This window comes from Passer domesticus, chromosome 9 (assembly GCF_036417665.1).
Source record: "Passer domesticus isolate bPasDom1 chromosome 9, bPasDom1.hap1, whole genome shotgun sequence".
NCBI classification, from domain to species: Eukaryota; Metazoa; Chordata; class Aves; order Passeriformes; family Passeridae; genus Passer; species Passer domesticus.
The window spans coordinates 33,402,085-33,427,878 of NC_087482.1; the positions used below are offsets into that span (position 1 = coordinate 33,402,085).

The window sequence follows — 25,794 nt, forward strand, 5'->3', positions numbered from 1 at the left end:
GCACACTAGGTTTGATTTAGAAAGATCCAAACAGCTTTGGACTATCCTGTATGCTGGAATGACTTTGCAGTGTCATACTTTTGTAGTTAAAATGAGCAAAAGCATCCCCTTTCACTTTAAAGAGAGGCGGCAGGTGTCTATAACCCCGTTTCTTGGTGCCATCCCTCCCTAGAAAAGCCCCAGGGTGCTGACTGATCTTCAGGGCATTTTGCAAAATGCATCCTTTTCTATTAATTTTAGAGGTTATGTGTTATGATGGTAATTGGAGCTCTGTAATGGTTGGAAGGGGAATTTACCACAGGCCTAATCCCTGGTTGTTAAGGAAGGATGTGAATATTTAAATCTTGTCTGGGTAGTTTAGAAGGTACAGAAAGATTCTGGGTAAGTTCTTATTCTTTGTGACAATTTGTATAAATATTTAAAGGCATACTGTCAGATGCACTGATAACCTTTGCCCTCAGAATTGTTTATATTTTAATTGTACATAGAATAGTTTAATAAACTGTATATATAAATTATATACACTTAGAGAGCTAGCTGTTATGGGAAACACCCTTTGATTTTTTTTCATAGTAACAAATCAATCTCTGTTCAGGAACAAACATTGTACTAAGCATGGAAAAATTGCTGGAGGGCTTGGATATTTTTGGAACTCTAATCCTGATTTTCTAACATTAGATTTTGGCCACTGAAAGTAGCATAAAATATCCACAGAGCTTTGCTCTCTATAGAGAGACCAAAAAAAGTGAATAAATCTTCTAAATTACTGAACACATTCAGAAGAGAAGGATTTCTAGTCCCATTTCAGCTGGTGCTGCAGTCAGCAAGTAGTGAATTGGGGAAATCAGATAGAAAATTAATCAGATAGAAACTGAATCAGATGGAAACTGAATCAGATGGAAGCCCTGTGCTGATTCCAAGAGGAGCGTGCCACTGCCGAGTTCCTGAGGTTGATGCAAAGGCTGGCATGAGCTCTCTTGCACCTCAGCTCCTGAGGTGAGCAGTGCCTGCCCTGGGCACTGCTGCAGGGAGGGATCTGGCAGGGCTGTGTGTGCCCTGTGCTGCTCTGCAGGGACAATGTGCTGGGTTTCCCTCTCCAGCCCAAGCTCAGCTCCTCTCTCCAACTTCCATCTTTCCTCACTAAAAGCAGGGCCCGATTCCCACTGCCTTTGCAAAGGGAAGGAGAGCTGAAAGCAGGAGAAATTTGGCTGCTGTGAGATGGCATAGAGTTAGTTTGATAGCTTTTTAAAGTGCTTCAGGATCTCTTGGGATGAGATGTGCTATGTAACTTTCAATTATTATGTTTTAAACTGTTCATTTAAAAATGTCTGCTTAAGTATTTGGCACAGTGAGATGGGACTTGTTGAACCCAAGCTGGAGACCTGTGTAAAAGCAGAAGCAAGGAGCTTTAATCAAGTTCTCCCAAGGCTCAACAGCTTGAAGAGCTTCTTACAGAAGTGTGCACTGCCAGGTTGTTTTTTCCCAAGCCCTTACAGCTCTGGTAATATGGTTTGAAAAGAAAATAAAATACAGAAGCTTAGTTAATGTATGCCACTTCCTCTGCCGAGTTTAACACACGGCTGAGTCCTGAACTTACTTGGTCATTTTGATGATTGGCCACTTATGTATAATACACTGTACACTTTGGCTTTTTATTTCCTGTTTAATTCTGAAAAAAACAATTACAGTACCTCTCTAAGAAGCAATTGCAGTCTTTTAAATGTCACGGCATATTAAACATGCTTGTATTTTAGCAATTGCCACAATGCATTACTGCTTAAAAATATTTTATGCACATTACAGATAAAAAACACAATAGATTTTGAGGAAAGACTTCATGCCACAGAAATAAGTGATGGCAGTTGTGCAATATGTGTAGCTGTTAAATTGTATTAAGATGTGGTTAACATTTTTGGACAAAAGATTTTAGTTTGGTTTTGTTGTATCCTTTCACTTTTCATGGAAAATATTTTTTCCTTGAGGGGAATAAACCAACATCTTTTTCTAAAAAAAAATAAATCCGAACATGTTTGCTTTGAACTAACATTAAGAAACAAAATTAGTAGTTTCTGTTCTGTTAAAGTGTGTATTCTGAATTTAATGCTAAAATGTTCATTAGGATGGAAAATGCTATCTTTTTGTTGATTACCTGTTCTTTTTTTTTCCTTACTTGAGAACTGCAAAGCTACATGAAGTTTTAAGTACATATAAATAGCATCATGTTTCAATAGGGAAAAATAATTCAGATCTGCCTTACTGTTAACATTGGGAAAAGCAGATGAGGAATGAGACATTTTCCTGAAAGAAAATGCTGTCTCTGTTCAATAAGTTTTCCCCTTCATGTTGCAGTGTAGGAGTCAGTGGCCCTGATCCAACAGGCACTAAACAAGGTTTGCCCAGATTCTTACACAGCTCCATCAACTTTGGTAGAAGAGCTTTTTTGCTAAAAATTAAGCACATGCATAAATGTCTCCTGGAGCAGAGCCTAACTTAGCAAGGGGCTTTACCCCCTGGCAGGGCAGTGCTGCACAAGCCCAGCTCTGAGGCTGCTTGCACAATGTGTTCCAGAGCCACGCTCAGCCACTCATGTATCCTTTCACTTCAATGTGGGCTTGTTTTGGATTCTTTGTTCCAAAATGTGGATTTGAATTCAAATGAGCCTGAACACAAGCCAACAGAGGAACCTTTTTCTGTTTCAAACTATTAAATGCCTAAGCATCTTCAATTAAAAATAAATAAATAAATAAACAAGGGAACAAGGGACCTGACACACACTGACTGGAGCTGTAAAAGTCGTGTGCTTATGTGGTTTTATTTATTTTTCACATATGTGTAATTGAACACTATCAAAGCAAGCCCACAATAAAATGCTGTGGGACGTCAACATTAACATCTGTCTGCCCTGTGCTGTTCAGTGGAGGCAAACAAAGTCCCCTTTTCCACCACTATTTCTGACACTCTGCTTTCCTCCAAGAGAACCAAGGAGGCGTGGGCCGGGCTTTGGCCATGGTGCTCCTGGTTCAAGTAAGGTACAGAGTCCTGGAGCAGGGTGTGCTTTCAGCTAATCTGCTCAGACAGACACCCCTGTGATTTGTGTGCCCTGCCTGATCCAGAGTCTCAGATCAAAGGGAAAGGCAGCCTGGTAATGTCAAAGCACACAGCTCCCAGACTGTGGAAGTGAAGAACAGCACCTTGAGCTGCAGCCGTAAAGGGAATCTGCCATAAATCCTGCTGTGGAATTAGAGCAGGATAGGTGAAAGCCACCCACTGTGTTTGGCTTGTATCTGCCACTTTTAAAAAGCTTGTTCACTTTTTTTATAAATGCTTTGGAGGTCTCTGTTACAGCATCATGTAGTTCTGTACTCTTATAAAACCAGTGACTTGCATGCTTTTTGCTGGAAGCTGAGAGTTTTTGATGTCATGCACATTTATGTCCAGGGAGTAACAAGCATTAGTGGCAGTAGTCAGGACTTTCAGTCAAGAATGGGAGAAGCCCATTTCCATTCCAAGGCCTGGTGCATTATTTGGGCCTTGTGGCTGGACCAAAATCCTGGCAAACCATAGGTAAGTGGCAAAACACTCAACAATCAGGATTAGGTAATAAGATTGAAGTGGTTTGAGGGATATTGGTGGATCCTGTGTGGAGACAAATTTCCCTCCCAATTTCCATTGAATTAAAGCATCTGGGAAAAGAGGCTGAATGCGTGAATGAAGACAGAATTATGGAGAAACAGTAAATGTTGGCCTGAGGGAAGCTGGTCAGTGAGCCTGTACTGTCAGAGAGAGGTGCTCAACAGGGAATACCTGTCCTCAGAAACTGGAAATTTTGGCAACAAGGATTCAGCACTGTAGGTAGAAGGTGTAAGTTTACCATGCTACAGCCTGCAATGCTCTGGTAGGAAAATCTCAGATCTCCTCAGTGTGGAGCTGAGGTGGGCTGAGTTAGCTGCTCTGGAACTTTCCCCATCCTCTCCCCTGCCTAAAATCCTACCTGAGTCTTGCCTGGGAGAGAGGAGGTGGACAAGAAGAGGACAAGAAGTGTTTTTACTGGGAAGAATTACACTGGAAGTAGGCTGAAACAAGCCAGCATCTTGATTCTTTGAAGTCCTCTCAGCTTTGCTCTAGCCACAGGCAGATATGGTTATTTAGCCACCCTTGGCCCTGCAGCTGAGTGAAGCAGTTGCTCTGGGGAGTCCCCTTGGTGTCTTGGTGACTCTCCCTGTGTAACCATCACAGACATTTTCTGTAATTCCAAGGGTGTGGCAGGACCCTCAGTCAGGTGGCAGAAAGGAGCCCTAATGCTGGAAGTCGTGGTGGACTCCAAATGGTTTCAGTGGTGCCTTGGACAAGAAACTGTTAAGCTTGGGAGAACTGGGTTCTCTCAGAAATGAAATGTGTAAAGATAGTTCCTGCAGGAATTGCCAACTGTAGTGACTTGGTTGAACAATGAAAACAGACAGGCTTTTGTTGTGGGTGCTTTGTAACAGATAATATTCAAATGATTAATGAGTTACTGGAGCACCAGTAAAGACCTAACTATTATTCTGCATGGCATTCAAGAACTGCATGAATATGGCTCTTTGGCTGGAGAAAAACTCAAAAGTCAGAGCTTTGGAAAGCTAAAGCACATAAAAATGTTACACTCTTTTGTGTCTCCAGGAAGCACAGTAATGTGAAACATCCACCACATGTTTAAATTGCGTAGGCTTATTTATACATGTGCATGTGTGTGTATTTGCAGGGAGAGAGAAACACAACTATGTGATTCTACTGTTTTAAATCTGTTTGCAGATATTCTATAGCATTTTTGTGAAAGGAATGTTTAGAATGAAAGAAATGAACACCCAAAGATTAAAAAAAATTAGGTAAATCAGGTTGTCAGATATCATGCTGGTCTAAAAACTCCATCTACAAGAATTAATTGAGGGACTGGACCATGAAAGCCAAGAAATGGGGCCTGAAAATAAACTTGATTAAGAAGATAATGCTGAAGACATAGAAAGGAAGACTTATTAGCATAGAGGAGAACATCAGTGAACAAGCAGAGGAATAAATCTCCCATAGACAGCTGCTCAGATCAGATCAGAACATATTTAAAAGATGAAAGACAACATGAGGAGCAATTTCTCATTTAGACTGGAAAGGAAGGCCTCCAATTGATGTATTCCTTCTATAAATGGCTTTTGGCCAAGACACAAAGCTTCGTCCACAAGAAAATATGGCAGTTGGTTTGCTTTTATCCTGAAAATCTGTAGACAGACCATGACAGGAATTCCATTATGAGAAAGGGACACAAATGATGAATAAAACAAACTTAATCAAAAAATACATGTAAAAAGAGAATAGCTAGTAGATTTGGGGCATGAAGTTGGGAATGAAGTTACGACTGATAACTTAGGCATGTGTGAAGTAAATGCCCCCTAAACCTTACAGTAAAGCAGTAAAGCTCTAAGCTCTAATGGTTGCTTTTTTGGGGTTGTTTGGTTTTTTGGTTTGTTCTTTTTTTTTTTTTTTTTTTTGTGGAGGATGTCTTGTTTTGTTGTTTGTTCTGTTTTTTGTTTGTTTTTTGGTTTTGTTTTGTTAGTGACTAGGCCTTCAACCAACTTCACTGCAGTACAGACTGGTACTGTTTATTAATTTATCATCTGTTGTGATGAGGGTATAAGAGTGAGAGGACGTCTCTAGATGATGGGTCATTCCGTCAAAAATCTGAAATTAATCCTCTCTGCTCTTAATGAGAAAAACAGGACCAGAAGAAGGGTGGCAGATGCATAAGCTACAAGGAAGTACATAAGGTATAAAGTTAGCTAAAAAAGAATCTTATTTTATTGTACTTTTTAATTGACAATAGAGGCTTAGAGGAAGAGAAAGGAGAATGACCTGAATTTCCACCTGCATTTTACCCAGGGCAAGTAAACACACTTTATTTTTTTTTTGTCCCGAGAGAAAGGAATAACAAGAGATGGAAGACCTAATTTGTCTAATGCCTCATTTTCATTGTTGAACAGCATTTTGGTGAGTCTAAGTCCCGAGGAACACTGGCATGGCATGGCCTCACAGGCTGGATGTGCCTGGAGACGTGCACAGTTGGGTATTTTTGGTCAGGCACAGGCAGTCACAGCTGTTGCTATTTTTGCCCTGACTCCTCTCTAATCACTCAACACATTTTAAAGCAAGATATAATGATAGAGTATGTTGCCAAGACAGAAAAATCAACAGAGTATCTAAGGGAATATGAAAAGAAATGAAAATTCAAAATGTATCTGGAAGAGAAATATAACGGACAAAAAAACTTTTGATAAAGGCTGTTCTACAAACTTGGCAATGTCTCTGGTAGAAGTAAATATGACTGTCTGCCTGCCTTGCTTTATGTTCAATGTGTCCAAAACTGGGGAGGCGTGGAGGAAATACAAGGAAGTCTCTTCTCTTGGTGTGGCCAGCGGAGTTTTCAGGCCTAATCCATTCTGAAATTAAAATTAGCTTAAATGGTTGGATTCTACCAGGAAGTTTAAAATGCAGAATTTCCTTCATAAATATGGATAAGAAGAAGACAACTTTTTGGATGTTCTACACAGTGACTTCCACTAGAAAAATAAAATCTCTCTCCCTTTTCCATCAGTTTACCAATGGTATCACTGAACTTCAGATATTATTTTATACATTACTTAAACTAGAACTCCCTGTTACTACTTATGAAGTATCTGTGGATTTATAGTGGTATTTTTAGTGGTAACCATTGAATCTGCTTATATGGCAGCCAAGGACAAAATTTCATTAACCAAAGCACTGCTGGATCAAACATGAGAAGTAGCGGAACCCTTTTGATATAAACAAGTTAGGAAACACCTTAATTTAGCACTCCCCTTCTAAGGAATAAAAGTCCCAGTCCAAACCAAACAGACATAAGTTGAACAACTTGGATTTCTAATATCAAATATCAACTTGCTTTTTCTGATATCAAAGTTGTGACTGCAAATCATGGTGAACTGGGCATAATCCAGCTATGCTTCTCTTTGTAAATACTGTCTTTCCATCTCCACTGGGGGGTGGAATATGTTTTATTAGTAGCATTATTTTTGATAAATAGCAGTGTTTAGCATACCTAGAAATGTTTCCTGGTCAATAAATTCTATTTTAATGGCAAAAAAAGAAGCCTCCTACTGAATCCAGTACTCCATCTACCAGGCATTGTAGAAGATAAAATAAGTGATTTTCTGGAAACAGACCAGTGGTAATTAGTAGAACTTCATAATTTATGCTTGGAAAGCATACACTGCATCTGCATTAGGAAGGCACTTGCTCAGCAGGACAAAGTCTGTACCTGCAGAGCTCCTCACATCCCAAGAGTCACCCGCCAGCAGCTCCAGAGGGTTACACAGAGCACAAGTTCCTCCACAGCCCCAGGTGGAGCCCAGCCAAGCAATTGGGGGGTCACATCAACAGGTGAATATTTGATCCTCAACGAGGGCCAATGTGAGGGCACACAGAACAGCTCTCTTTGCTGTCAGTGTTGCTGTTAGACTTTAAAATACTTTCTGAAGACAAAACTGCACTGTAAAATATATCTGTGGATGTTACTTGCCAGAATTCCTCATGAATAAACTGCACTTCCTCTGTTTGAATTACAAATTGCTATAACATAATAGAGGAGATTGATGGATTGCACTGAAACTATGTGAAAAAGGAGAAAAGGCTGTGGTTTACAAGCTGTGTAGGAGGTCCATAGTAAGTCAACATGGAAGATCTTAAATTTTATAGGCAGGATTTCATAACCAATAGATTGGATTATTTCAAGTGATGCAATCAGAATTGTTTTGGTTCAAACCCACCTGATTTACTAATACTGATTAGAACTGTGACCTAACTGCATTTCAGACTGGATTTTTCAGATGACATTGATTTTCGATGTTATTCGGGGAACTTCAAAAATTTAGAATTGGCTAAAATGACTTTTTAGATCCACCTGAATTTGTCATGGGAATTATCCTTTTCATGGCTTGGCTGATGCAGGGGTAGCATGTAGGGTGTTTCCCAGTAAATGCAATTAACACCCTCTTTTTGGCACATCCAAGGCAATTTGTACATTTTTGAGTATTCAGAGTATTCATTTCCTTAAAAAACTTCTCTGGTTCATCATAGTACCAGCTTATCTTTAACATTATCTTTAGCCTTATTCTAGATATTTTGCTTTATTTTCCTATGTAAATTGCTTTCTAAAATGCCGTGTTAAAATATTTCTGCTAAGGGTAAGGGCATTACATTAATTTAGAAGTTTAACTGCTTCATTTATTTGTTTCAGCTTGACAGAAGAAAATGAAAATCCCACTACCTACTATGCAGCCACATCTTGTTATGCAAAGTCATCCTCAGGTAATACAAGTGCCCATATAAAATAATAGAAGTTAAGGCAAAAAGGAAAAAAGTATTTAAAACAGCAACAGCATGTGATACCAATTATGTTACAGCCAAAAATAATAATTTTTGGCATGTTATGCTTAAACTATGTTCTGTTAATGTTCCTTGGATATAGGCAGATTTCAATTTACACTTAGAAAAATTTCTATTTGAGAAGTATTAGGAAAATATTTTGAAATTATAATTTAAAAGCATGTGGAATGGGTTACCTCACACAATTATGTGAACTACTGTATAGCAGAGCTGCATTAACTTCCCTGCAACTAATGAACCATGTCATTAATTACAGACATTCAAAATAGAAATTACTCCAAGGCAAGACAAATATTTACTATAAATAAAAGGGTCAAGAACTACAAAGTAGCCATTTTATTCTAAATCAATTGTGTTTAATTTTTATGTTCTTTCTCCTCAAATTTAGTTTGAAGCACATTAACTTGATTTCATATGTCAAACCTGACAGCTGTAGGTGTACCCACAATGAGACTTCCATCAGGGACCAGGACCATTGCAGATTTTCAGTGAAAGTGTTAACTCCATTTAAAGGTGTTTATTAAGCTCACATGACTTGTTCTCAGAAGCAAGTACCTAGGAGGCACATTTCCAAAGGCTTCCCTTTGGTTGTCTCGCTGGCAAAACCACCCTCAACTTCCAAGCAGAACATCAGGCTGAGCAGTCACTGCACCCCAGAGCAGTGGGAAGATGAGCCCCTGACTCTTCCTCCTCACCCAGATGGGACCTGGTGGTCCCAGCAGCTGTCTGACATCTGTAAAGAGCTGCTCCTCCATCTTCAGCAGGAGCTGGGGTCCTGCAAACCCCTGTGTGGCTGAACCCTGGTGTCAAGGTACAGCAAAGCACAGCACACATCCTGGAAATTCAGCTGGGGCCCAAAGCTGAGTGCTGCTGTTGGGTTTGGTAGGAGGTGCTGGGGTAGAACATCCCCAGAGCTCCCTTTGGTGCATCAGGCAGGCTGGCTGCTGCCTCAGTGCAGCTGTAAAAGCCACCATTCCCATCCTGCCTTCAAGGAACAGGTACCAAAAAGGTTTCTTTTCTTCCTCATTTCCTGTTGCCACTTTGCTGCTGTGTCTGGCTCGTGTGGGGCAAATCAGTGGCATTTTCATATAAATCTTGCTGTGAAGATGAGTTTTCCTCTAAAGGAAAACTTTCCAAAGTCCCCCACCCTGCAGGGAGAGCAGTGGCTGTTGAAGGTGAGGGCATTTTGACCTGCAACTTTTATCCAGGGCCAAGCTCTCTTCACTGCCACTCTACTAATATTCTGTTGTATGTCTACTATTTTGTATAAGGGGTTTTTTTGCTTGCTTTGGGTGATATATTTATTTTATAGCAGATAATATACAGTCCTAAACAACATAACAGCATTTTCTTCTGCGAACTCATTATAATGGTTAATGTCAGTCACATGATGTCATGTCATTGCCAGTTACATCATTGAATATTTTATATTAAGCATAATTTGCCCTCTACTTTCTTTTATTTTTCCCATTTGAATCACATCATTACCTCTCCAAAAGTCAGGCATGAGGGCAGGCAGATGCACTGACCATATAGATAGCAAGCAAGAAATCCTCAATGAAACAGCCACATAAAAGTTCCCCTAACAGCTACCCTCATGTTTGTAACTAGAGTGTTTGGCATAGTAAAGATAACAGCAGTAGATAAGTGGTTTATCTCCATATATTGCCAAGAACAAAAGAGGATGATAAAGTATTGCTGCTGTCAAGAATCCAGAAAGTGCCACAGCTCAACTATTACTTTGAGTCAGCCTCAGTTATGTTCACAGGGATTTTTAACAAAAATGTGAAGAACAAGAAGAGGAACTTAGTGGAAGCAAATAGCTCAAGTGGGTTTTTGTGGAATGTGGGAAAGTTGCTAAAAGTCATATTAAAATCAACAAAAGCATTCAATACTTGTCTTGGAGGAAAAGGTTGTGTTTAAGAGAAAGGGTCAGCTGTTAAAAAAAATATTTGGGCAATATGAAAAATTACAAATCTTTTCATCAGGAATTTGGGACTGAATGTGTGCGGGTGTACAGACCTAACAGTGACAACTTTTACAGCTGAACAATGCTTTTGCAATGAAATCCTGGCTCCATTCAAATCAATGGCAAAATTCCCAACTGCTTCAATGGAGCCAGGATTTCATGTGTGTCTGTCTTTTTTCATTCTTCCTTGATATTTGTATCCCAACTATCTGGCAGACTATTGTCTGTACAGGTCAAAATTAAAGCTTTCTATCCATATATGTCAGAGTTACTGTCTGCTTTCTCACCAAAAAAAGAAAAAAAAAGATGAAAAAGTGTGGCACATACTTGCAGTGCTGTATCATTCACTTCATTGCTCAGAGTAAAGAGAATTGTTTTCTGCATCTGCTAGAAGGACAAAATGTCAAGAAAAAAGCTAAATGCTGCCTGTGTGTAATTCCTAACTCCAAAGCTTTTAAAGAACTCTTATTTTCAGCTCTACATGTATTAAGTTTCGGATATGAGTGTCATGGGATTTAAGCAGGGGCAGAATTACCTCAATGCTGTCTCCTCTTAAAAATGCTTCCTGAATATGGAAAAGTATTGCATGGGCAGGAAGGAAGGTGACTTTCATCAAACAAATCTGTCATGCATTGAGACTATTTAACTCATCAAACAAACCCTGGTATTTGTGCCTCTGAATATGAGCATTAACCTAGAAAAATGAGAGAGATTAATGAAAATTCAAATTGAGAGAATGAAAATAAGAGATAAACTGCTGCTTTGCAGATGAATGAATATTTAAAAATGCTTAAATCCACAGAGCTTGTCAAAATGCACCAAGAAGTGCCCTGGTAAGTGAGAAATGACACAGAGATGGTAATAAATGTGAATGGGGAGCTTTGTGTTCCCCCAGTGCACTATTTGTACACTACAAAAGCTTTAAAAGAATTGTAATTCTACACTCACTGTTGCTTAACTTGGGGAAAATACATGCAGCCTGCAAAGTGGCTGTGTCTATTCTGCTTTAAAGCCCATCTGAGAGCACGTGGACATTGCAAACATTTCACAAATATAATGGGGAGCCTTGGAAAAGCAAGGAAATATTCAGATGAGTGAAAATCCTTTAACCATAGTCAAAGCAAGTTAGAAAAGAGGCAATAAATCAGCTGACTTTAGTCTGTGGATGGTGTCATGGTAGATGAAACCAATACCCATGGTAGATAAAATCTACATGGTAATATGTGTGCACCTATCAAAGATAAAGGAATATGTCAATAGTGAGTGAATCCCACACCAGAAAATGATGATTGCATAGTAGTGATCTCCAGAAAGAATTCAGCTCCAGGCTAGACACAGAAAGAACAGAACAGTTTTGTGCAGTCAGTGAAAAAGGACATATTCATAGTTCTGACATCCTCCATCTCTTAACTCTTCTTGTTGCTGTTATCCCAGACAGAGAAGATGAAGTTACATCAGAAACATTGTTGTGTCACTAACTTACTGGACAGCTGATCTGATAAAATAGATTTAAAATAAATATGCACGTAAATTCTCAGTTTGGTCATAGCTAAATCTTGCACAATGCATGACACAGAGGTTACACAGTCCATCCTTTTTGGGGGGGGTGCATGAGCATGGTATTTCCTCTGCAAGTGCTGTTGCAAACACTTGTGAGTAGGTCGTTAATCTTCAATGGCCAGTGGTCATTTCTGGAGCTGCCTCAGCAAATACTTCTGCTAGCAGTGTCTTTCTGCAGCATATTAGTATAAATTTAACCCACTTGGGAAGTGCAAACAGCAGGGTTGATGAGCCTGGGATCAGTGCCAGGTTAATGCAGCTACACAACATTTTTGTACCAGCTCATATTCTGTGAGCTTTGAAATGAGCGGAGCAGAATGCATCCCTCCATGCAAGATGTACTTAAACATTGCAAGAACTCTGAGGCAAACATCATAATTGGTGATGGTACAGGATGCCAAATGCATCGTGTAGATTCTCTCTTCAGCTGGCCAGGAGAACAGAAAAATCATTTCAGAGTAAAAAAATCATCCTGCATTTCGCTTTTCAGTTTGTCGATCTCTCTCCTGATTCCCTTATCTTTCTCAAAGTTATGCTGAATGGTGCTTTGCTTACTGCAAATATGGGTCATGGAACTGTCCTTTTTTCTTTGGACATTTGTTAATTTTCTTAGATTTATATCTGTTGGTAATGATCGGAACTGTAAACCTAGAACCTCAAATTCACAGAGAAAAACGGCGACAACCTTTGGAAGTAAATCTCATTGAATGCACAAATTTAATCTGGAAGCCATAGAGAGGCAATAAACATGGAAACCCCTGTTGCCAATTAATTTGTTACTTTTCAAGCTACAGTGCAATCATAGCCTAATTTGGTTTGCCTCAAGAATCTCTTTGTGATATTTCCGTGAAATTCAAGACAGTGAAAGTCAGTAATTCTGGTTTAGGAACACAAGTTACTGGTTGTTGCCAAAGAATTGTGTGCTGCTTAATTGAGTTTTGATGTTCTTGCTGCTATCTACAAACACAGTTTTTCCACATGGCTTTATGATGAGATCTAAATCTCTGTATCAAATGTTAAAACCCTTGGCACTTGCAAAACAGAAAGATTTATGTAATTAGCAGTAGCTGAGGAAAATAAGGTTATTCTCACTAGGGAAAGGAGACATCTTGTTTATCTAATTGATGCTTTTCCTCATGCAGAAGACTGATAAAATTGACCAAGACAAATATTTTCCCACCATCAAAAATCACAAAACCAAGATGACATAATGCACATCCTAGGAAATTAGGAGAGGAATTAACAGGAAACTACCATATTTCATCCAAAGGGAAATAAACATAATGGATTATAAGAAATGTCCTTTAAGAATGGAAAAATCAATTCTTTTGAGTGACACTTAAATTGTAGAAAAAAATGTTTGAAGAGCATTGGAAGGGAGAATTTTTAAATGGAGAAAGAGGCAAAAGAATTTGTTCCTTTGGTTTCCATGTACCTTGAACTTCTGGTTTTAAAAACATAGTAGTTCAGAACAACAAAAGCAGGAAATGCTATATTAAAAAATTTCAAGTCTAACATCCCAATTCTGAAATGCACCATTTTGCTCCAATTATACACAAATACATTCAATAAGTCTGGAATGGGACCTATATTGTCCTTTTGTGTAGGGAAAGTCAACCTTCAAGTGGAACAGGACAGGAGTTCTAACCAGTTTCAGACAACAGAGTCTTTCTTGAAACTCAAAACCACAGAGGTACAGAGAGCCCATTTAAAGGTGGTGAAAGTGTGACCCTAGAAATGAAAATCCTACTGTTCCCCAGTCCTAATTTTTAATCAGCTTGGAATCTATTGAACCTAATCTGCATATTTTTACTGAGTTTAATTAGGTCAAAATTAAATTCATTTGACTTAAATGTTTTTATGGCCATAGATCATTCTTCTAGCTTTAAAAATCCATATTTGTAACCACTGCTAACATGTAAATTAGATTAGAAGGACTGTGCAGAGTGAACAACATAATTTAGCATTTTGTCTTCTAGTCCCTGACAAAATACTGCACTAAGTCTTTCTGAAATCAAGGCTGATAAATCTGCTTTAATTGTGTCCTTCTCCTTAACAGCATTGCTTCAGTATCACAAGGAATTTATATGCATCCATGAAATTATACTCTTCTTAGAAATGAAATTTTGCTAGAGGTGCCTGGCAAGAAAGCATGGAAAGAAAGGGAGGAAACCTGTAGCTTGAAGAAGAGCTTGAAAAGAGTCAAGAATCTGGAAGGACAAAATGTGTATCTATTTTCTGTTGCTGAATTGAGCTATTGTACTACTTTGTGAAGTTGGTTATCTTCATTTCCCTGCAGAGTCCAACGTCCCTGGAAGGGAGAACCTGAGTTTGTCCTTTGGAGCAGTGTGGCCAGGAACCCATCGGGCAGGGTAAGCCCAGAACAGGGGGAAGGACAGCCAGCAAAAATGCCATGTCCTTTTCCCAAAACACAAACACACTGGAGCACACGTGCAAAACACATCTCAAGAGGTAAGAATGAGGTGAAAGAGCATCACTGCTGCCTGTTTAGATCAGAGACCATCCCAAGGGGTTTCCTCACCAGGGTTATTCCCACTCTAACAGTTGGGAATTTATTGGACATGGAGGAACAAATTACAAAGAGAGTAATATGTTTCCATACTTCACTGACTGAATCAGAGCCTCAGTGCCTAGAGCAGTTGGATATGCAGTAAAAGCTGACTATGTCTTGCCTTTTCTGTATCTGCTTGTGGATACAGTGTGTTAACACCCATAATTAACTACAGGAAATTAAAAAAAAAAGATCAGACCCCTAAGAAGAAAATATTTCTCCTTCTTACTCTGTGTTAAGGCTTCCCTGGCAAGGAATTCTGTTTTTATGCTGTTCTGGCGGATTGTTTGACACTGAGCAACTGCATTAGCACTTCTGGAGCAAGGAATAAGGGCTGAGAGTGTGAAAAAGCATTGTGGAAGCCTTCCTGCTTGAGACATTTAAAAATTGAATGACTGAAGCTTTTAGAAATTTAGTGTAATAGACGGATGCCTAACTAACAGGGAAATAAAGCAGATTGCCTAAGAGAATGTTTAAGTTTCGGTTTTGCCATGCCCTGCTGCTGGCTTGGATGTTTGGCTGAGCTCTTCCCAGGTAAATGACTCTGTTCCTGATTCTAAGCAGGCTCCAGGCAGGAACTGGCAGGAAGAGGAGACAAGAAAAAGGTCTTAAGTCTCTGGAGGAATGAGCTCAGCTGGTTCCTGGGCTACAGTGGCCAGCAGGAGCAGCACTCCAACCACCAAATGGTGCAGTTGAGCTTTGAGCCAGAAGAGACCAGGCCTGCCAAGGCTGGCAGAAATGGAGCCCTCTCCCTGCCCCCAGTCTTCTTAGCATAGGAGGGAAGGTAAAATAGGAAAATATCTGCATAATATGCCACAGTGCAAGAGGAATCAGTCCCCTGAGAGCCTCTGGGGACAGGTCCAGCACAGGTCAGTGACAGCCCAGGGCCAGGCTGCAGGTGATCAGGAGCTGGGGTGTCAAACATGTTGGAGGCAGGAGAGACCTCCAGGCCCATTAACATCTTCAATTCACATCAGTCTCCAGGTTTCAAAAACAGTTTTCTAGGGATTCTGATATAACCACATATTCAGGCCCTGGACATTGCTCATGAAAGTCATATTTTGAAGAGTGACAAGTAAAGCTTTTTGCCTCATCTGCTGTGTCTTGCCTTGTCTTGTCTGTGCATCTGAGCCAACAATGAGGGAACTTTCTTTCCTGCTGAGGCAGATGTTTACCTTTCAGCACCTGAGATGACCTTTTGACTTGGGCCTGAAATTCTGGCCTTGCTGAAATGGGTGGAAGTTTTGGCACTGATTTTGACAGAGGCAGTATTTCATTCCAGGTGCTTTGCTCAATAAAGCATATAAAATTACAAAACATGGGCCTTCCCTCTTGCTCAACTTCTCAGTCATCCCAGGTATCACTGAGTGATAAACACAAAAACCTGCAGGAAACAAAATGGCATCTAAAAAAAGGCTCCTACATGAATAATTAAAATACCTTTCAATATATATAATAGGTACACCTATACACACAAGCACACACATATAGGAGATGTCAATGGGATCAAAGCTTTTCTCCAGCACTTTAATAGGTGGCATGCACCCTCACTTATCTGCTAAAATCAAAACCTGTACGTGCACGTGCAGGTGCTGGGAGTTGCTTTTTCATATTGTTGGCACAGGGCCACATAGTAGAGCCATGCACCTTCATTTTTTAACAAGCCTGTGTTTTCTCAGGTGTTCATTTATCTCTGTGAAGAAGTTTCTCAGACCTGTAACCTCATGTTTAGCACGCTAATAGGAAGAGGTGCTCTTTGCTGCCAATAAACAGGCCTTACTCTGTCTTAGATCCAAGAACATAAAAATCAGGGGTTTTTTATTATTTATCTTTTTTTTTCTTCAAATATAGGAATTGTGAGCATGGAATTGTAACAATGGGCATTTGAAACAGACAGTCAAAGGATGTGGTAGGTTTTCTACCACTATGAGTTCAAATTTGGATAACTTTCTAAAAGACAAGTTTAGGTTGAACCTGCAAAATGCAGTTCCAGAGGCATGAACCACTGTATGAAAAATATGATCTGTGTTGTAATGGCTCTTTCTGGCTTTAAAAATCTATAATTCCATGCTGGTTTTGGTAACAGAGATACCATGAACAAAGGCAGAATGTAATTAAGGATTGTCTTCTTGGGAAAAAAAATATTGCTTTGAACAATAAAGCAGAGCAAAGGAAGGTGCAAATAACTATCCATGTGATTAACATAAACACTCTGCTCCAGAGTATAACAGCCTTTTCATTCACTGTTAAGTTTTAGGATTGCAGCATGGATTGACTGAATTTTTGAGTGAGTGACTGAATTGTTTATATTGAATATCTTTTGGCAGTTTAGGAAGTGACTCTGCTCTTGCTACTTAAGCCCCATTAGAACACTTGTGATGTTTCTGCAGGCAATATTGTCAGTTCCCATTTCTCTCAATTCTCTGCATTTTGACAGCAATGAGTCAAATTATGAATTTTTTTCATTGTCTGAAAGGCTTTCGCTTTTCTGCAGCTGTCTACTTCAAGGGGTTCATTTCTTCTCCTTTGCAGTCAGTAGAGTTTTACTGTTTCTCACAGGCTAGAAACAGGGCTCTGGTTTTCCTTTTGTACATTTATTTGATCTGAAGAGCTGGCTCTTGTTATCTAAACTGAAAGTCACTTTCTCATCCATTAGTCATTTTATGTTAAAGATTGAAAGTTTGGGGGATTTGTTGTTGATTCTAATCTCACAGCATTTTCCTTTATTTACTGTACTTGTAGATTCTGTATTTGAGAATTTGCAAAACTTGCTTTCAATGTCAACATTCAAGTACTTCCCATAAATAAAAAAGCTGGAGTCACTTAAAATAGTTCCAAAGACTTCCCCACGCAATCTCAGATGGAGCAGCCCATAGCTTCCTGCTATTAATCTCTGTTTTTATATTACATTGTAGTATTATATTGCCACTTGTTTTTTCTAGTTCTCTTGGATCACTGCTGAAATGTGTAAGGTTATGAAAAGAATTTTAAAGAATTTAAATCTGTAAAGAATTCCAAAACCTAATTCCTGCTTACTTTTATGAGTACTATGGAAGATGTGCTGTTTTCAAATTTTATTAGAATCAAAAATGCTTAACTCCTGCCCACTTCCGAGTTTCCTGACTGAGCCTGAAAAAAACCCTAAAAAAAAAACCCTAAAAAAGATTACTTAAAACTTTATATTATTCTAAAATGAGAATACTCAAGGAGGGGGTGGACATATGACAGAAAGAGGCTTTGGGGAAGGAAATTGGTGCACAGGAGCATGCAGGTACCCAGGCACAGCCCAGCAGGTTGTGGACAGGTGACACCCCTTGTGTGCCCTTCATGGAGCAGCAGGAGGGAGGGATGGAAATCACCTGGGGAGAGGCAGGAGCTGCCTCAGGCAAGGCTGCCCTTGGCTCCTGCTGCCTGCAGGCACAGGGAGGGACTGGGGACGCTTTTCCAGAGGTTTCCTACAACTGCCACTGCAGAACACCCATAGCCTCTGCTCCTGTGCCTCCTGGGGACATCTCCCCTTAATGGAATGCTCTCCAGTCTCCAACTGGGATTGCTTTGCCCAAAGTCCATTTTATTCCCAGCATACTCTTTAAATAAAGAAGGGTGAATACTCTGTGAGAAAGGATTTGAATAAGTCTGTTGAATTTATTTTGGTGTTTGCAACCAGATACTTTATTCAAACTGTCACAAAAGATATTTAGAAATTATTAATATTAATTAATAATATTGGGCATAGCGGTAAGAAGAAAAAAAGACTGTAAATACGTTCTAGGCAAAATATTTGCTCTGCAATGCCATGTCTGGTTACTTTGGATCTAGTATCTGAATTAGGGACTCTCCAGTCTGGGGAGGGATTGGTAACGTGGGTCAGGTGAACAGTAATTATCACACACAAGTGTGTGGAATACTGCCCAATGCCAGTAGCTTTTCAGCAGTCCCTGAGATGGGCCATACTTTCGTAGAGGTAAGAGGGGATTTTAAAATAAATGTTTTGGGAAAAGTGCTGAAGTTAAATTGGAAAGCATTTTTTAACCAGAGGGGCTGTGACTGTCATTGAAACATCCATCAGGAATAACTAGCCAAGGTCTAGTTTTGATGGTTTTTAAGTTCTGATATAGGCAAGCTTCATTTCTACAGAGGAATTTGCATTTAATCCTCTTTAAACTTCCCCTGAATTTTGTTTATGTGCTGATTTGGGCTGGGGCAGAGTTAATTTTCTTCTCAGAAGCTGGTATGGAGGTGTGTTTTGAACCATCTATTTATATTTTTCAAGTAGTACCTTTACAATGTGCTTTATTCTTTCACTGATATGTGTCCCTCCCCAGTAAAAACCACACAGCAAACTAGATTTCTAAATGCATGTCCTCTGAAGCACTTCCCTAGGAATTTTGCTGAGCTTAAATGTCTTCACTGTGTGTGAGAAAGTAAATATACATGTAACAAAGAGTTCTTCCTTCCCTGGGCAAGAGTGTGTTCTATCAGGGAAAAAACATTATTCTTGGCATGATAATTAAAAAGAAATAACACGTTTGAATAGTACCAGCCCACAAAATCCAGGGCTTAAAGCTGGCAAGGCAAATAACAGCATTTCAGGTTGACATTTCTTTTCCACTCTTGTAGCAGTTACATGAGTGTTGTGTCAGAAACCTTTGGCTTTGCTTAGTTTCTGTAGCAACATTAATTCAAGTGAAACCATAAAATTTTATTTTAGATGTTAATTCTGCAGGGTTAATTTTCTTCTCATTTTTACTGGACAGTAACAAGTGAAGTACATAAATACCTAATCCAGAATAATAATTTAGTAACATTGTGTGTGTATCTATATATAAAAGAATTTAATTACAGTATAAGGTTTTATTAATTTAATATAAAATAATTTAATTACAGTGTAATGTGTGTATCTATATATAAAATAATTTAATAACAGTATAATGTTTTCTATATCTTTTATATGAGATTTCTTTTAACAACCCCAGCATATTAGGGATGATATGTTTATGCTCTCTCTTTCCTTGTCCTTCTTTCTCATTTTGTACCACTGCAAGGCTTGTCCAGGTTCCTCCTCTCCTCCCAGGCAGAATGGCCATGGCTGGAGATGTTCTGAGCACTGAAGTATCTGCTACTTTCAGGGGTAATTTGCACTTTTAAAGATCCATAAACAAGTTAAAATTTAGAATCCTGCAATTTAAACATGCAGCCTTGGGAAATCTGCGAGGCTCTGAAACCAAATGTTTGGGGTTTTTTCCTCTTTTTTTTTTTTTTTTTTCCTTTTTCTGATACGTGGATTTGCACAATGACCTCAGCACTAGGACATGGGTAAATACCAGAATCTTGCTTTAAAAAGCTCGGTCCCCAGAGAGCACAGGCAGTACCTTCTGTTCCCTTCTACAGGGAACCTGTTGAGGGAATGGAGCAAGCACCACTGCCAGAAGGAGCCAACGATGTCCCAACCTCTGCCTTTTTCTACTTTTTCTGCACTACATTCTCATGTTCCCCTAATGCAAGTGTGATCAAAATATGCTCCTAAGGGAACATCTATCACAGAAAGGAAGGGGAAAGTATTGCAACTCAAAACCATCAATTTCAGAGTGCACTCCCTTCTCCCAGCAGTGTCTGGCAGCTGGGATGTCCCAGTGGGCACACTGGGGAGGGGAGGCTGGCCAGGCCATTCCCCAGGTGCTCTGGAATGAGTACCTGGAAGGAGGGTGGCTGGTCACACTTGCCAGGAGCCTCGGGACAGACTCAGTTCCACCTGCTGCCAAGGTGAGGGCTTTCCTGCCCTGCTGACACCGTGTCACCCACAACTCTTTATTGCAAGTAGTCCATGAAACAAGGAAAACCAATATGAAACCCTTCTGATGAGGTAAAAATAGTAAAAATATTCTTCCCCACTCCATTAAATCACAGTGTAATGTGTTGCTGAGGATGCCAGGAATACTGGGTGCAAGAGGAGGGGAAGCCCATGTCACCACCCTGTGCAATCGTTCTTCTCCCTCACCACAGGCAGGATGAGCTGGGCTCACAGCAGCCTGTGCAGGGCTCAGGACTCCCAAGACAAGGAAACCTGGAGAGGGAAAGCATGGGATGAAAACCTGAGGGAGCCCCTGCCCCTGCAGATATTGTAAGGGCTGCCATTTCCCCGTGTGCACCAGGCGTGCACGAGGCTGATGGGTTCCTTGGGGACCAAGAGCCTTTTGCAGGTCACAGCGTATTTTAGAAGGTTTGCTTTTGACATCATGTGGCCAGAGTCATTTGGAGCCTGATCATGCACTAAAGAACATGTCAGGAAACCACAAGGCATAATTTCTCTGTGTGGCAATAATCTGCAGGGAGCCTGGATAGCTGTAATGGTACATTGCTGCTTGCTTTAAATCTGCTTTTGCATTAACTCTTCAATTTGCTTGCTTTGGCTTCCCTGACTCTTAAATACATACACATAGGATCACTTTGACATAGTAAAATTTCAGTTTCTGGAATTGGCTCCTTAGTCTCCGAACCATGGAGCTCCTCGTGCCAGTCCTGCTCCCACGAGCTGCATGGGGTAAGTCTCCAGCTCACCTTCCCTTCCTAATTTGCTGTGACAGTGACTAATTCCAAAGGCATTGGTAACGAGCTAGGGATTTTCAGCTGAATAAAATTTACTATAAAATTTACAGGGACTATTTTTAACTGATATAAAATGAAAAATAGTTTTTAAAAGATCTCTCTCTACCAGTCCTGTATTTTCTGTGCCAAACTCCAGCAAGCAGGGGGAAGCCAGCTTTTAAACCCTTTTTACAGTTTTCTACTTTTACAATCCTCTTCTACTAATGCAGAAGCTTTGGCCTTCCCACCAGGCCTGGAGTAATCCACTCCCCATTTCCATAGTACTCTCTTTTGATCTTTTAAAGAGACTGGACAAAAACAGGTAGATGAAACACCCAAAATCTCTCTTTGGAAGAGGGGTTTGTTGTCCTCATCTCCACACAAATCAAGATGATGCTTGCAAGGCTGCGGAAGCACCATTTCTTCTCCCATCCACAACAATTTTAGATAATAGGGTCCCTCAGTCCCAAGAGAAGCAAAATGTATTAACCTGGGAAATAAAATCCCCATGAACTTATGGTACTGCAGGAGACAGTGAGTAGTTGTTGCTAGATTTACTTTTTGTTAATATTTACTGCTGCTTTTATTTAAGAAAATGTAGCTTGTGTACTTTATCTTTCATCTAGTAAAAACAACAAAAATTGTATTTTATAAAAACAGCCTGTTACTTGAAATACAGTTTTCTTGAATGACTACCACCAAAACTAAATGAACTTTAAAAATTAATTCTGTAGTTTTCCATACCAAAACTGTCTAATCTCAGATTTATTATCTCTGTGACTTTAAAATTAGATTGAAGAGAAGAAGTCAAAGATGAACCAAATATTAACCACAGCAGGAACAGAAACCAAGTATCTGGCAGAGAGCACAAGAGATAAACACCTTCCTACCTAACCTGCTCTTTCACCTCCACTCATAAAATGGGAACTGGCCTGAGAGCTGGGTGACCTGCAGATAAAGAAAGACATAGCATGGAAAAAAAAAAAAATCAGAGCAGCAATGTAGCTACGTATAGCTGAAAATATTTGGCTTGGCTGGAGTGTCAGCTTAAAGCTTAAGCAGTTCTTGATTTTTGTTCAGGTTGGTTTCCGCATCATTAACAAGGACTGTACTCTAGTTAGCTCAGTCACACAGAAGCTGCTCCCAGGATCTCAATATCTTGAACTATGCTGAAGGTACAAGTCAGAATAAATAGACAATGTTTATAATTTATACTTGAAGTGAATAATGCCGCATTGTCAAATCTCAATTAGCCGTGCTCGCTTATTTGGTCTAAGGATTATCTTTGCCGTGGACCCTGAGATCTTGGATTTGGCAGATTTCTTAACTGAGATGAAGTGTTGTGCAAACAGGGCTCCCCTGCCCCCGGGCCAGCCCAGCTCTGGGAGCTGCTCATCCTGCTGGGGCCAGGGAAGCTCTAGGAGCTGCTCATCCTGCTGGGGCCAGGGAAGCTCTGGGAGCTGCTCATCCTTCTGGGGCCAGGGAAGCTCTGGGAGCTGCTCATCCTGCTGGGGCCAGGGAAGCTCTGGGAGCTGCTCATCCTGCTGGGGCCAGCCCAGCTCTGGGCTCATCCTGCTGGGGCCAGCCCAGCTCTGGGCTCATCCTGCTGGGGCTGGCTGGAGGGTCCCACTCCCCACAGGCTCCCACCCTCACCCCACAGCTCCCTGAGTGTCCTGCCCCAGAAATGCTGGGAGCTCACCAGTCCTTATTTTGTCTTCCACCAGGACAGCTATCTTTGCAATTCTTTGCAGTTTTGGATCAGATTCTTCATAATGCTACTCCTTAGAGATTTTTCTCCCAGTCCCTTATGGAAATGTGATTGAGGATGAAATAATAATTAGCAGTTGTTGTTTTACTGTTGGGAAAAGAAGCAATATTTCTCGTGAGTGATAAATTACCCTCCCAGCCATGATCTGTCAGGGTAGAGGATGCACAGGGAGCTGCAGAATACCGTGGTAGGCATCATCCCAGCTTTGTGTATGGCACTATATGTTGTTGCTCAGACAACTGGGTCTCTGCATAATATGGAGGTTTGCAACTAAATGTAAAAGAGATGCAAGAACACACGTTTGAAATCCATATCACCTTAGCATGTGAGAGAGAAAAGGTTTTCCCTTGTAAACAGGGACCTGAATTAGAAGTTTAAAATGCCTTCTGTAAAATACTGTCAAAATGTGAATGTTTTTCTTCAGATAAAGCAGATGTTTTAAGACTGATTAAAAACAAAACAAAAGCAAATAAAGCCCCCAAATGAAAAATGAGCAAACATTTTTAAAAGCCCTTTCTTGAATTCTGTGAACAGGTATAATAATAATAAGGTTTCTGCAGTGAAAATGGGTTAAGCAGGCTCAGCTATGATGGCTCTATTTTCAGCTCCAATAAAATATTCCAGTGTGTCTTGCAAAATATCCTATAAATGTGAATACAGAAAAACTGAACATTCTTTTACACAGGCAGGTCTTTTCCTCAAGCATAAATATTCTTAGTCTGTTTTTTGGAGATAAAGACTATATCGTTACCAGACCAATGGCTGGAATTTCTCTTTGAAAAGGAATCCTTGGTAATGCTGTGTCTCTGAAGCCAAATGCTCATAAGTTCCAGTGAAAATTTCACTGAATACACCACTGAAATCTCCCCTACAAGGGGTAAATTGCGCTAACTAGGATTTTTCAAAGTTTATGCAAAGTTAATATTATATAATACTGAAAAAAGAGAATTTATACAGCTACTTTCTGATTTTAAGTATTCATGAATACATAAATGTAAGTTCCCTCAAGATTTTTGAAATTATTTATGCACCTAAATCCCATTGAATTAAACAGACATTAGGCTCATAAATATAAATAGGTATTTTTATTCTATATTTTAAATTTCAATCTGAGCATTTTAACATTTTTGTTTAATTTCTTGACCCTTTTTTTAAAATTTAAAAGGAGAAAAGTGACTATGCAAGCAGTCATGTGCATGAAAACAAATCCACTAGCTAACATTTCATTAAAAGACAGCACTATAGATTATTACTATCATGTAAAACATACAATAATATCTTATAGTTGCTTTAGAAGATTGGGTTTTTTTCAACCAGCACTGGGCTTTAAACTACACAGGAAAATAAATGAAAATTCCCTCAGATCTGAATTTTTTAAAGTTGTTTGTTTGAAGATGTTTGGCTTGAGTTAAAGAGCTTTAAGATATTCCCTTCCTTTTCTTATGACAAGTAACATAAAAAAATAAAAGAATTCCCCATACAACAGTAGCTGCTGGTGTCCTGTGTCAGGGTATTAACCTTTTTAACCCTGTCAGTTGGCTGGGGCCAGGAAATATGGACTAGTCTTTTACTACTCTTCTGTGTGTCACAACTTTATTATGCATCACATTTTTGCTCTTCTGAAGTGTCCATAGCACTAAAAAATATAGTCTTGTAAAGAGAATGCAGTGTTCCAAGGCTGAAAATGTATGTAGGACTGAATATCATGTATTTTATCAAAGCAATGTCCCTCTTCATCCAGAGCACATTATTGTTGCTCTGTAAAACCTTAACATCAAAGAAAAACTCAGGGTTCTGTTTCATATTTTGCAAAGGTGATCTCTGAGCATTTCTAGTTGAATTATCCAATAGTTTGCTGTATTTCATTTTGCTGATGACAAGAGAGCTGTCTCATACCCTTACTGGTGTCTGTGCAGAGCTGGCTTGTCTTTCAAGTTGCTATAAAGCCATATAGAGCTGATTAGCAATAAATATTTCAACTGCTTATAAAGAAATGTTAGTTCCTACAGGCACTATTATTGTCCATTGCTTATGCAGACTGTAATCTCTTCAGGGAGCTTGTACACATCCTCCATTAAGAATAATACTGAAAATTATACAACCACTTAAAAATCTTGTCAAGGCAAGATGGCATCATATTGCAAGGAGAATCAAAGACACTCTTTAATTCACAGACATCCATAAACATTGCTTTATCTCTTTATTGTAAATCTCCAGAGATTTACACATTATTTTCAGCAAGCCAGATGGTGGTAGAAGAATGTTATCTTCCACTAAATAACATTTTGTTAAATACATAAGAGCTTCGGTCATTAATGGCAAGCTGCATCCAATTCTCTCCTCGTTGCTGGGGTTGCAGCTGATGGAATAACGTGGCTTCCTGTCCTTCCTCTCATGCCCATTTTTTCCATATTGCCACCCATAATTTATTATTCACTTTTATTAAAAAGGTTCACCTCCAGGCACTATTCCTTCTGGCAGCCATGGCAGCAACTGGTTGCAGTGACTTGGAGAGAATGTCCTGTAACCACAGCAGTATGTGCCTGCAGGGCACAGCATTCCAGGGAAAGGAGACCTTTCTCCTGCTTGGACACTGACCTGGTGGGGCAGGCAGGTGTCCCCAGCATCACCCTGGACCAGGGAGAGCTGCTCTCCAGCCTGCGCCTCCTGCATTTCCATTGGATCCCTGTCTTTTCTTGCACCTCTGTCACTGCTCTCCTCCCTTGGAGCTGGGAATGTGCAAGGATTCAATCCATCTCTGATGCAGTTTGTGCTCTTTGCTGTAATAACCTGGCCAGCCCACAGGGCACCAGGTGAGCTCCCACTTCCCAGGCCAGATGGTTTTTCCCATGTCTGTGTGTGTGTTTCTGCCTCAGCAGCCTCCTTTGACTT

The 25,794-nt window shown here is 39.9% G+C and overlaps 1 long non-coding RNA gene across 2 annotated transcripts in view; it reads left to right on the forward strand.

Annotated features, from left to right (window-relative positions):
- Positions 1–15,219: 15,219 nt before the first annotated feature.
- LOC135307953 (uncharacterized) overlaps positions 15,220–25,794 on the forward strand; it is a 38,607-nt gene continuing 28,032 nt past the window's right edge. For both annotated transcript variants that reach the window (XR_010368518.1, XR_010368520.1), the window contains exon 1: positions 15,220–15,333. This is a non-coding gene — a long non-coding RNA (uncharacterized LOC135307953). The remainder of the gene's footprint in view (positions 15,334–25,794) is intronic.